Source organism: Planococcus citri, chromosome 2, assembly GCF_950023065.1.
Source record: "Planococcus citri chromosome 2, ihPlaCitr1.1, whole genome shotgun sequence".
NCBI classification, from domain to species: Eukaryota; Metazoa; Arthropoda; class Insecta; order Hemiptera; family Pseudococcidae; genus Planococcus; species Planococcus citri.
This window is the reverse complement of record NC_088678.1, coordinates 17,532,909-17,543,431: the sequence shown is the minus strand read 5'-3', so window position 1 is coordinate 17,543,431 and position 10,523 is coordinate 17,532,909.

Here is a 10,523-nt window from a genome sequence, read left to right as displayed (position 1 = left end):
TCAGGATAAGTTTGAATTTAAATTGATGTAGACGATGTTTTCAAAATCCAAAAGTCACTCTTCAACCGAAGCAATTTTACAATAATTCTCATCCTTCGTTGAAGCAGCTATTTTTACCAAATTGTTGAAATAATTTTAAGGTAGAAATTTGATTTTGAAAAAGTTTTATTGTATACATTTTCAACTATCTCGCATATTTTTTCAGAAAAAACGTAAAAAATGACATTTTAAGACAGTTTTTGAAAAAATTAACTCGTTGCAGAAAATTCTTTTATTTGAATCGTAAGGTGATTTAAAGTTCTTTCCAAAATACACAATAAATTATTCGGCCATGCTCATCTCAAATAACCCCCTTTTGATTTTATTTCTCATTTTCGCATCAGTTATATTCGTGTAAACTTTTTCAAACAATTGCAGAAACGAAATCGTGATCGAACTTGGTATTGGCACCTCTTTAAACAAAGAAAAGAGCTCCTCGATTTTTTTTTGCTGCTCTGCAGCGTCAACTTTTTTCACACTTTCAATAATACTTGAAAAAAGTGCCGAATCCATCGAATCTAAATTAATCCAAAAAAATCAAATCGATGTAAGATCTATCAGCAATCGCGACTAATCTAGTCCAAGAAAAGACAAAAAAAATTTATTTTGAAAGAAAAAACAAAAAATTCTTCTATGAATTCTAAAGTTTTGAAATTCCCAATTCATAAACAATTCGTTATTATCTTATGGTATCACACGAAGCAACTTGTTAATTACTAATTGAACGAATTCAAATGAAAATCTAATCGTTGATTGAAAAGAAATACCGGGCTGCTTTCATTGTGCCAGTCCAGATCGGGTATACTCGATTTCAATAAGTACCTACTAGGGTGTTCCGGACACCCTGGCTCAATTTCGAAAAATTCTGGTGATTTGTTATCGTTTAATTAGGTACAATTACAAATGATATGGTTTTGAAAAACATTTGACAAGAGCGTTTTAATTTTTTAAACGAAAAATGGTCAAATCAAACGAATTTTCGATTTGTGAAGTTTTAAGAAATTCACATTGCTGGATTAATTGATAAATTTAGCAGTTGAGACGTTAGAAAAAAAGTTATGCATCCCCTATCTACATAATGTACTTATAAATTTGAATGATCTGTAAAATTGGAAAAGTTGGACCAGAACAAAGGTGGGAAAGTGAACACTCTGGCCAAAATTGAAGGAAGCGAAAGGCAAGCTCTTTTTTTAACCATGATGATTTTTTCAGAACATAAAAAATTTGTAATACCTAGTACAATAAATCAGCGTTGACACCCTAAAATTAGCTTACAAGGGAACTTTGTAAACGGGTATCATCTTCAAAGACTAGGGTGGAATTTGGCATGCTGAAAGTTCATGCTACCGACACTCAGCTTCCGAATTGATGTTTGACAACTGTTTGAAAATCACTGAAATACTTATTCATGTAGCTTATTTATTGGTAAAGTTTTCATAAAAATAGTAAACCACGAGATGAAAATCTGAAATATGGTTTAATTACTAAAATCGAGCTCCCGAATCGATTGCGACTGTTTTAAAGCCGATCTAGAACCTCCAGCAAAAGTTGTTTTTTTTCATAGTACTGTAATGGTTCCAGAATGCGCTATTTCCTTCAAAAATAACCATAAAAAGTGAAAACTGCTCGGAACTTGGAACGTATTATTAAATACTTCTTCGCTCTTCATTATCATCAATATTATCAACAGTAATATTTTGAATTTTATTGGGAATTTAGAAAAAAAAAAACGTAGCGATATATATTTAATGGATATTGCTTAGCATTTTACAAATCTACAAAAAGATTTATGACGACGAAAACTACGATGACTACAATGACTACGATGACTACGATGACTACCATGAAAAAGTGATTACAATAGAGTTTTTTCGCGCTTCGCGCAAAAACTCTAAAAAGTGTCGATAAAAAGTACTCAAAACCGTGGTCACAGATATTGAGTCGATTTTGCATCAAATCACAAGAAAGTGTTGAAAAATCAACTAATAAACTACACACAATCTTCAAATTATCAACAAAACATATGTAGCGATGTCTCAATATGAAAAATGCTCGATGGTAAATTTGGGTCGATTTTATACCAATAATGTTTGAGAATAGGTAGATTTTATGCTGAAAAAAATGATGAAAAGGAAATTTATTGGTCTAAATTCGACTTAAAATTTGAGTCAACTCGACCCTATTTTTTTTCGAGATTGTGTCGAGGTGGTTTGTTGGGCTAGTAGATCCGGAAAAGATCAAACTGGTTCTAAAGTTCGAATTGCCTAAAGATATAAAGTGCCTCCAACTCCAACAGTTTCTCAGTATGTTTCAATACTACCAAGAATACATGCCAAGAATCAGCCTGTTGTGTGAGCCTTTATATGCTATGACATCGTCAAAAGGTAATTTTATTTGGACCAAAGAAAATATTGCCAATTTCAATGCACTGAAACAAGAATTGGCTAATGAAACACTTCTTACGTATCCAGATTTTTCAAAGCCATTCTATGTATATACTGACGCTTCTATGTACAAAGGCAATTGCTGGCATTGTAATGCAACCAAATAAGAAAAATGGCAAAGATCTCATTTACCTCAAGAGTTCTGAAAGGCTACGAAAAATCTTACTCAGTCATGGAGCTGGAACTATTGGCAATATAGTTCATTTGTTGGCGAAAAATTATTATCTATTGGCAGGATATGAAGTCAATCTATAGGTATACACTGATAGTATTGCAGTAACCTATTTGAACAAGCTGATTGCAAGAGAGTTTTTGCGTTTGCGTTCACCATATTGGTTGATTCTTTCACTATATTATCACGCACTTTTGATAATTAATTCATATGGCTAATTTTTTTTTTTTTGATCAAAAATTGGTCAAAAGTTGTGGTTTGTTGCCAAAAATTAGTCAAAGTAAAAATTTTTAAAAAATCTTTTCAATTAAAATTCACTACCAAAAGATTGATCAATTTTTATACTTTTCATCAATCTATTTTACAAAATTTCCAACCTACTTCAGATACACAATCAACTATCATCCAAAAATGGATCAGAAATTCAACTGATAGAACTCGAGTCGATAAAAATTTGAATTTGTTTGTACTTCAAAACCAAAATGATAAAGTTTGCAGAATATTCGTACCAGAAAATTTACAACGTGAACTTATTAATCACTATCATCACGATTATGGTCATGTTGGAATAACCAAGCTTATTCGAATAATCAGACATCATTTTGACTGGCCTGGTTTAACCACCCAAGTATACAGTTTTGTCAATGAATGCATTTCTTGTCAAGTTTCAACTCAAACAACTTCCAGAATGTATGACCATTGACCACATGCAGTCATTGGTTTCAGACCATTTTAATCACATTTTATGCTTGGATAATTTTGGCCCAATACCATCAAGTACAGCAGGAGTTGATACAATTTTCGTGATTGAAGATCACTTTACCAAATACGTTTGATTATTTCCATTGAAAGTGGTAACATCAAAAAATATCATTTCGAAAATGCAACAATGGATCAACTAAATTGGTTGCCCTGAAATCATATTGAGCGATAACGGTTCTCAGTTCTTGTCTCGATACTGGAGAAAATTTTGGATTGAGAAGAATGTTCATTATTCGATACACTTCAAGGTACACTCCGAATTCCAATCCAGCTGAGAGAGTGATGAGTACTCTAGGTTCCAGTATTCGAAAAAATTTGAGTGATAAACAAAAAGCTTGGTGTTGAATACTGCCTGACATAGAAAAGAAGTTGAATTTTACAGAAAGTGTTGTTACTGGCTGCATACCTACCTTATGAAGCAGTTTGAAGTAAGTAAGTAAATTAGTTCCTGATTCACTCGTTGATATTGTGAAAAAACGTCGATTACCTGAAAATATTCACAAAATGATCTTTGAAAATCAATGAAAAGACCGTGATAGAAAAATTGAATATTTCAAAAGGTATCATAAACCTGTGAAGTGGAAAAAAGGAGATCTTGTATTCGCCAAAAATCGAGTTACTTATTTTGTCAAAAGAAAAAGGAATCTCAGCAAAACTTTCTAACCAATGGAAAGGCCCTTATAAAATCATCAGCAAGAAGTTTATCAACGTGTATGAACTTGAAGATGTAAATAGACCCAGTTATATCATAAGTGAGAATATTCGACATCTTAAAAAATTCGATAAAGCTCACTGATGATCCAGAAACGCCTCCGATAGAATAAGTATCTTTGTCTTCTCTCTCTGTCTCTTTAATTACCTATAATTAATCGTATTTCAAATAGATTGTAACTCGATAATTTTCCTCTTAATAATAATCTAACTCTGTTCGATGTATTGTTTTATTTTGTTCACAGATTAAGTTTTTCACCACCTGTTTGAAGAATCATGTCCATCCGATTAAAATGCACTCATCATAGATGAAGAAACGTTCGAATGTAAATTGTAAACGAGAGATGCTAGAGCCGAGAGTGTTTTTTACTCGCAGTGATCAACATCGGACGCTGAACATAATTTGACAGAAAATTGACTGCCCAATCGAATACATAATTCAGAAGATGGTAAGCGAATGAACCTGACTAAAGAACTCTCCATGGTATACGTCGAGTCCATTTTTTAGAGAATCCAGCTCTATATTAAAGACTACATTTTTATTCTTAATGTCAATTTTAAAACTTGAAACTCAAGTAGAAAGGTGATGGAAAAAGTTGAAGACCCAAAATTTTTCCCACCGTCTTTTGATGTCCTCCCACAATTTTTTTTTCAAATTTCATCTCCAATTTTCCGCAAAAAAAAATGCAAAGACAGTCCACTCTTATGTCCCTGGAAGGGTTCTTAAAGAAAGAGTTTTCACTTGAGACTCCAACCAACTGTTTTGAGAAAAATGAGACAGTTCCAGAAGATAGTACATATTTGAGATTCTACGGTGAATGATTCAAGATTACTCTTAGGGCTCTACTGAACGATTGAAAGAAATATTTATATAAACATCAAATGGCTACTATTTCAGTTAGGTAGGTACCTATGTATTTTCCGATTCCATTTACCAAAACGACAAAAAATGAAGTAAAAGTGGACATTTTAATGATGAACGTAATTGCGCTTTATTGCCTTTATTCCTACATTTTGCAGTTTAGGCAAATTAATGCGCACCGAGTCTGTGAATGTTGCCTAATTTCTAGTTTGAAGGTGTCAGTTCTACACCAAAACACTCTACATGCGTGTTACTAACAAGGGAGCTACCCAAGGTCTGACACGCGGATCGAAAAAAAATTTTCACAGGCGGATAGAGCATCAAAAAATATGTTATGAGCCAAAATTTCAGCTGCTGAAGTTGACAGGGGGAGAAACCACGGTGGTTTGAATATCAAAAAATCACAGAAATACGCAAGAATATGCTGAAAAAAGTATAAAAATTGAAATCATTCTGCACCCTGTTCGCTTCAGCAGCTAATTTTTTGGACACGATCTACCATCGATATATGACGACTTATGGTGGACAAGTCGCCGCGATCTGCGTGTCAGACCTTGGGTAGCTCCCTTGTAAGTTAATTTCCAAAGAAATTAAAAAAGTCAATACAAAATGATTTAAATAGATAATAACATCATTAGGTACAGGGTGCCCAGAAATATCGAGTACCCCTAAGAAAGTATTTCATTAAAAATATAGGTTGGCAATGTGAAATAGATGCATATGATTGGTGGAATGTTATCTCTCCAGTCCAACAACCAATCATGTGCTATCATTATTATCATTCACTGTGACCAACCGAAGTATTTTAGTAGAAAACTTTTATAGGGGTACTCGATATTTCTGGGCACCCTGTAAGTGGGAACCTACACCTAGATACACCTAACTACTTTCAAAACATCAGTATTTTTTTTATCGGCCAGGAAATAAAGAAATCGGTAACTAAGAGTACATACATGTTTCAAAATGAGTCAACTTTTTAATTGTTAGCAATATAGGCGTTAGCTTTCGGCACCATTTCGCAATTTCATAGAAATAGCAATTATTCATCACGTGTTAAAAATCAAAAAAGTAAAATTCTCAGAAGTTTATTTTTTTATATGATTTTTTGATAGAGTGAATTCGATAGGTATGTACTTAATTGGCCTACACTTTTGTAACGACTAAAGATGTTCAAAACCTTGATCCTTATTCAAATCAACCGCGAATAATCGTATCGTTCGCATTGTTCTTTATTAGAGAATTATAATATAATTAACGCCAAATTTCCGATAGGTAGGTAGATAATTAGCTTTGAAAATGAACCGAAAAAAATCATTACTTAGTTAAGTGGATAGATAGGCTACCCAACTTTTTATTTTAAAAAAATTCTAGGTAGGTAAGGTACATACCTATTAACCTTTTAAATTTAAACGAATCATAAATAAATAACATATTCGTGCCATTACTTAACGGTATAGTAAATACTAGAAATGAAAAATAAAATGAAAAAGTAATTGCTCACTCGTAAACGGTATTAAAATCATTTAGCATATCATCCATAAAATATAGTTTCATGATATTGTCTACGAACGTGTCCATAACGTGCTTCGAAATAAATTTAAAATCAAGTTACAGGAAAAATGATTTTAATCGGTAAATTGACCTAAATTATTGATTTTGATGCAGGTTTTTTGACAGTAAAACATTTTCACTAAAAATATGTGCTCAGTTCATAAACACCTATTCGTATAGGTCTCTCTATACCTATCCAGTTGGTGGTACCCGCCAAAGTAGTACAGGGTGCCCAGAAATATCGAGCACCCCTAAAAAAGTTTTCTACTAAAATACTTTGGTTGGTCACAGTGAATGATAATAATGATAGCACATGATTGGTTGTTGGACTGGAGAGATAACATTCCACCAATCATATGCATCTATTTCACGTTGCCAACCTATACTTTTAATGAAAAACTTTCTTTGGGGTGCTCGATATTTCTGGGCACCCTGTACGTTAGAATGTCGGGAGTAAGGTAGGTTACCTACATTACATTTTTAGTGTAATAAAATAAGTTCATTTCATATTTCAAAAGTAGGTAGCTATTCTATGATTTAAAATAATAGTATTGTTAATATTTCAGAAGAATTAACGCCATTGAAGAAATCCTTGGCCTTTGGTTGACCGCCTTTCTTATTTATAATTTTAAATTTAGATAATGTAGCGGCGTTGTTGCCAGTTTTATTTTATAAGTAATTAATCTAATAATTCTATCAGCACGTGGAGACAAAACTGAACTTTTATTTTGTTTTAATATGGCAGATAGGTACATATAATCAGAGCGGAGTATTACCCGGATATGGACGATTAAATAAAGTAATTGAAAAAAATGTGTAACCAAAATAGATAAGTTTTCCTACTCAATACAAAATTAACATTGTAGGTATCCTCAAGTACCTATAGTGAATTTCAAAAGGTATTTGACGCTTACCTACCTATAGTAAACTTGATTTCAAAACACGAAAAAGTGTGAGTTGAAAATAACTAAAGCAATGCCACATGTCATGTGCGAGTTCCCATATCCATCTGTTCGTGCAGTAATTTCGGCATACAGGGTGTCCCATCAATGTCTACCATAAGTTGAATTCAACTAGAAAACCTCATGAATTGATTGACAATCAAGATTGCGAGGTACAATTTTGGAAACACGTTTTTTGGATGTATTTTTGGCCTCCAAACATCATATACTATATTAGAAATTTTTGCTTTGGTGCGCCGTGGTGAAAACTTGGAATAATGTATCGTAGGGGGATGGGAGGGGGGTGAAATGGGAATTTTCAGAAAAATAACTATCAATGAGTAGGGTATCGTTTTCATATGATTCGATACCGCTGAGCACGAATATGACCTCAGGTTTTCTGCTACACTCACCTACCCCTCTCCAGAGCCCCTCAGCCCCCTCAATTTTCACGATTTTTGAAATAAAGTTATTTTGATGACATTGGTATCGTATTCATATGATTCGATACCGCTGAGCACGAATATAACCTCAGATTTTCGGCTACACTCACCTACCCCTCTCCCGAGCCCCTCAGCCCCCACTTCACAAATTTCATAGTTAGCTTTATGGAAGGAGGGAGCAAAACTCTACAAAGGGGTGCAAATGAAAAATGATTGTAATTTTCGAGCTCAGCGCAAAATTTTATACCATTTCGATGGGTCGTGTCTAAGTTTTAAAATGTATGTTCTAACATGGTCTTGAAAAAGGGAGGGGAGGGGGTGGAGATTGAATGAAAAATTTTGAGGCAAAAATATTCCCAAATAACGAATGTGAGATTCATTCTGATCGCGTACACATAAATCCTCACACCATCAATGCGAAATGTGCAAAATGTGTTCAACATCATAACTGGATTCAGTTTGGGGGCGGGGGGGGGGGGGGCAAAACGCCACCATGCAAGGGTGGAAATGAAAAATGTCCGCGATTTTAGAGTTCAGCGCGAAATTTTATACCGTTTTGATAGGTCGCATCGATATTATCGGATAGATAATGCAGTGTTGAATTCCAGTGGTGGGGGGTAGCAGACAAACCTATTAATGCTCATAAAATCGCGTTGTGCAAGTATTTTTTCACCGTTTTTGCGTAGTTGGGCTTCAAATGTCTCCGTTTAACACACGTCCAAGAATCCGTTGGTTCCAGGCCATACTCTGGTCATTAGAGCCGTTTTATCATCGGAATTGGCCAAAAATGCATAAAAATCGCATTCAAAGTGCCATAACATGCAGTTGTGCAGGGTTTCGCGGAGAAAAATCACATATTTGACATCGGGAGAAGTCCCCCAACACAACCCCGTCGAGTTTTTGTGGTTCCGACCATGTTCCCAAAATCACCTTTTTGAGGGTCCACCCCCCCCCCCCAATTTGTGCAAGGGAAACATTTCAAAATTGCACTTTTTTGAATGGGGCACATAGTACCTTCATTTTGGCAGCACGTTTTTTTGGTTCCCGAAAAAAAAAATACAAAATCAACTTCTAGAGCACTTTTTCGTGTATGGATTGTGGTCTAGCATACATGACATTCTTCAAGAAAGGGGACTTATTAAGGCCTGTCAACTATTATTTTCATCTTGCGAGCATAATGTTTGGTTCAACGTCATCCATCGTAGGTATGTTCTTTTCATCACAATCTTTGAAAAAAAAACAATTTTTCAACATTCAAAATCCACTCAAATCTTGAACCCAAACCTCAATACTCGAAAATTAAAAAATCAAAATTTTAAAATGAACAAATTTTGCAATCCATTCCCAAAAAACTTGGATACGAAAAATCGCAATCTCGAAACCCGAATTTTGAAACCTTAAACCGAGTAAAATTCGAAATCCCCCCCCCCCCCAATGAAAAATAATAATAAAGAAACAAACATTTCATTTCGTATGATTGATTTGATCTTTTCTTTTTCAATCACTCTCCCATCTCATCAAATCCATCTTCCTCCACCCCGCCCACAAATATCAATCTAACATGAAATATCCAAATGAGAATCATTCTTTTGATTTTTTCGATGAACACGTTTGGAAGGGCTTAGGATCAAAAGTCTAAGCTACAATCACAAAAATATTTTGCTTTTGAACTTACTCAACTTTAAATTTGTATTCAACCCCTTTAATAAACCAAAAGTAGGCAAGAACTGTATTATTTTCTGATCATCATGCTACCTGTTTTAAATTGTTACATAATTAAATTTTTAAAGAAGAATCGTTTGATTTATGTTCAAGTAAAAATTCACTTTTTCATAATTGATTCAATTTCAAAAGCGAGCAATCAGAAAATATGTCATGTGCCATGTATCCAACTCTTTCTCAAATTTTAAGTAAGTATGTACAAACCTACGTTAGACTGAAAGACTTTTGGTGGGCCACCCTGTATAAAATCTGGTGGATAATATTATTATCTTTTACACTGTATTTTGGCTTTTGTACGAACATACTCGTAGGTATTTTTAACGCGAGTTCCCACGCTGAGAACCACAATAATGGAAACCTACTCCTTTTGTTCTCTCAAAAAAAAAGATGAAAAAGATTAAGTTGTTTACATTTTGTTCAACGGTCGTTGTTGAACTTTACACTCACCTTCTACATCCCTTCGTGTTTTTATCTTAATAATATGCCTAGTTAGGCAATAAAATATAAATAAACGCGTGTATTCTTATATTGTTTTAATCATCGATGATAAAATAGGGTTAACTTACATTTTAAGCAGTCATTCACACTATACTGTACATTTTAAAGGTCATCCGCGGCATTTTTAATAAAATAATTTGATGTTTACTAGAACCAATAATGTGATAATTTTATAATGAATAGTAGGTACCAATGAAATTGGAATTTTATAAAGAAATACGCCGAATAATTTTTCCGCATAGATGAAAAAATGAAAAATAAAGAAAAAGTAGGTTCAGCTCATTATTAGTTGGCCTTCGTATAAATAAGCACATAATAATTGCTTGATAGGCATTTTTTAATAAACGGTATCATTTTTAAAAGTTGTATCTGAACTGA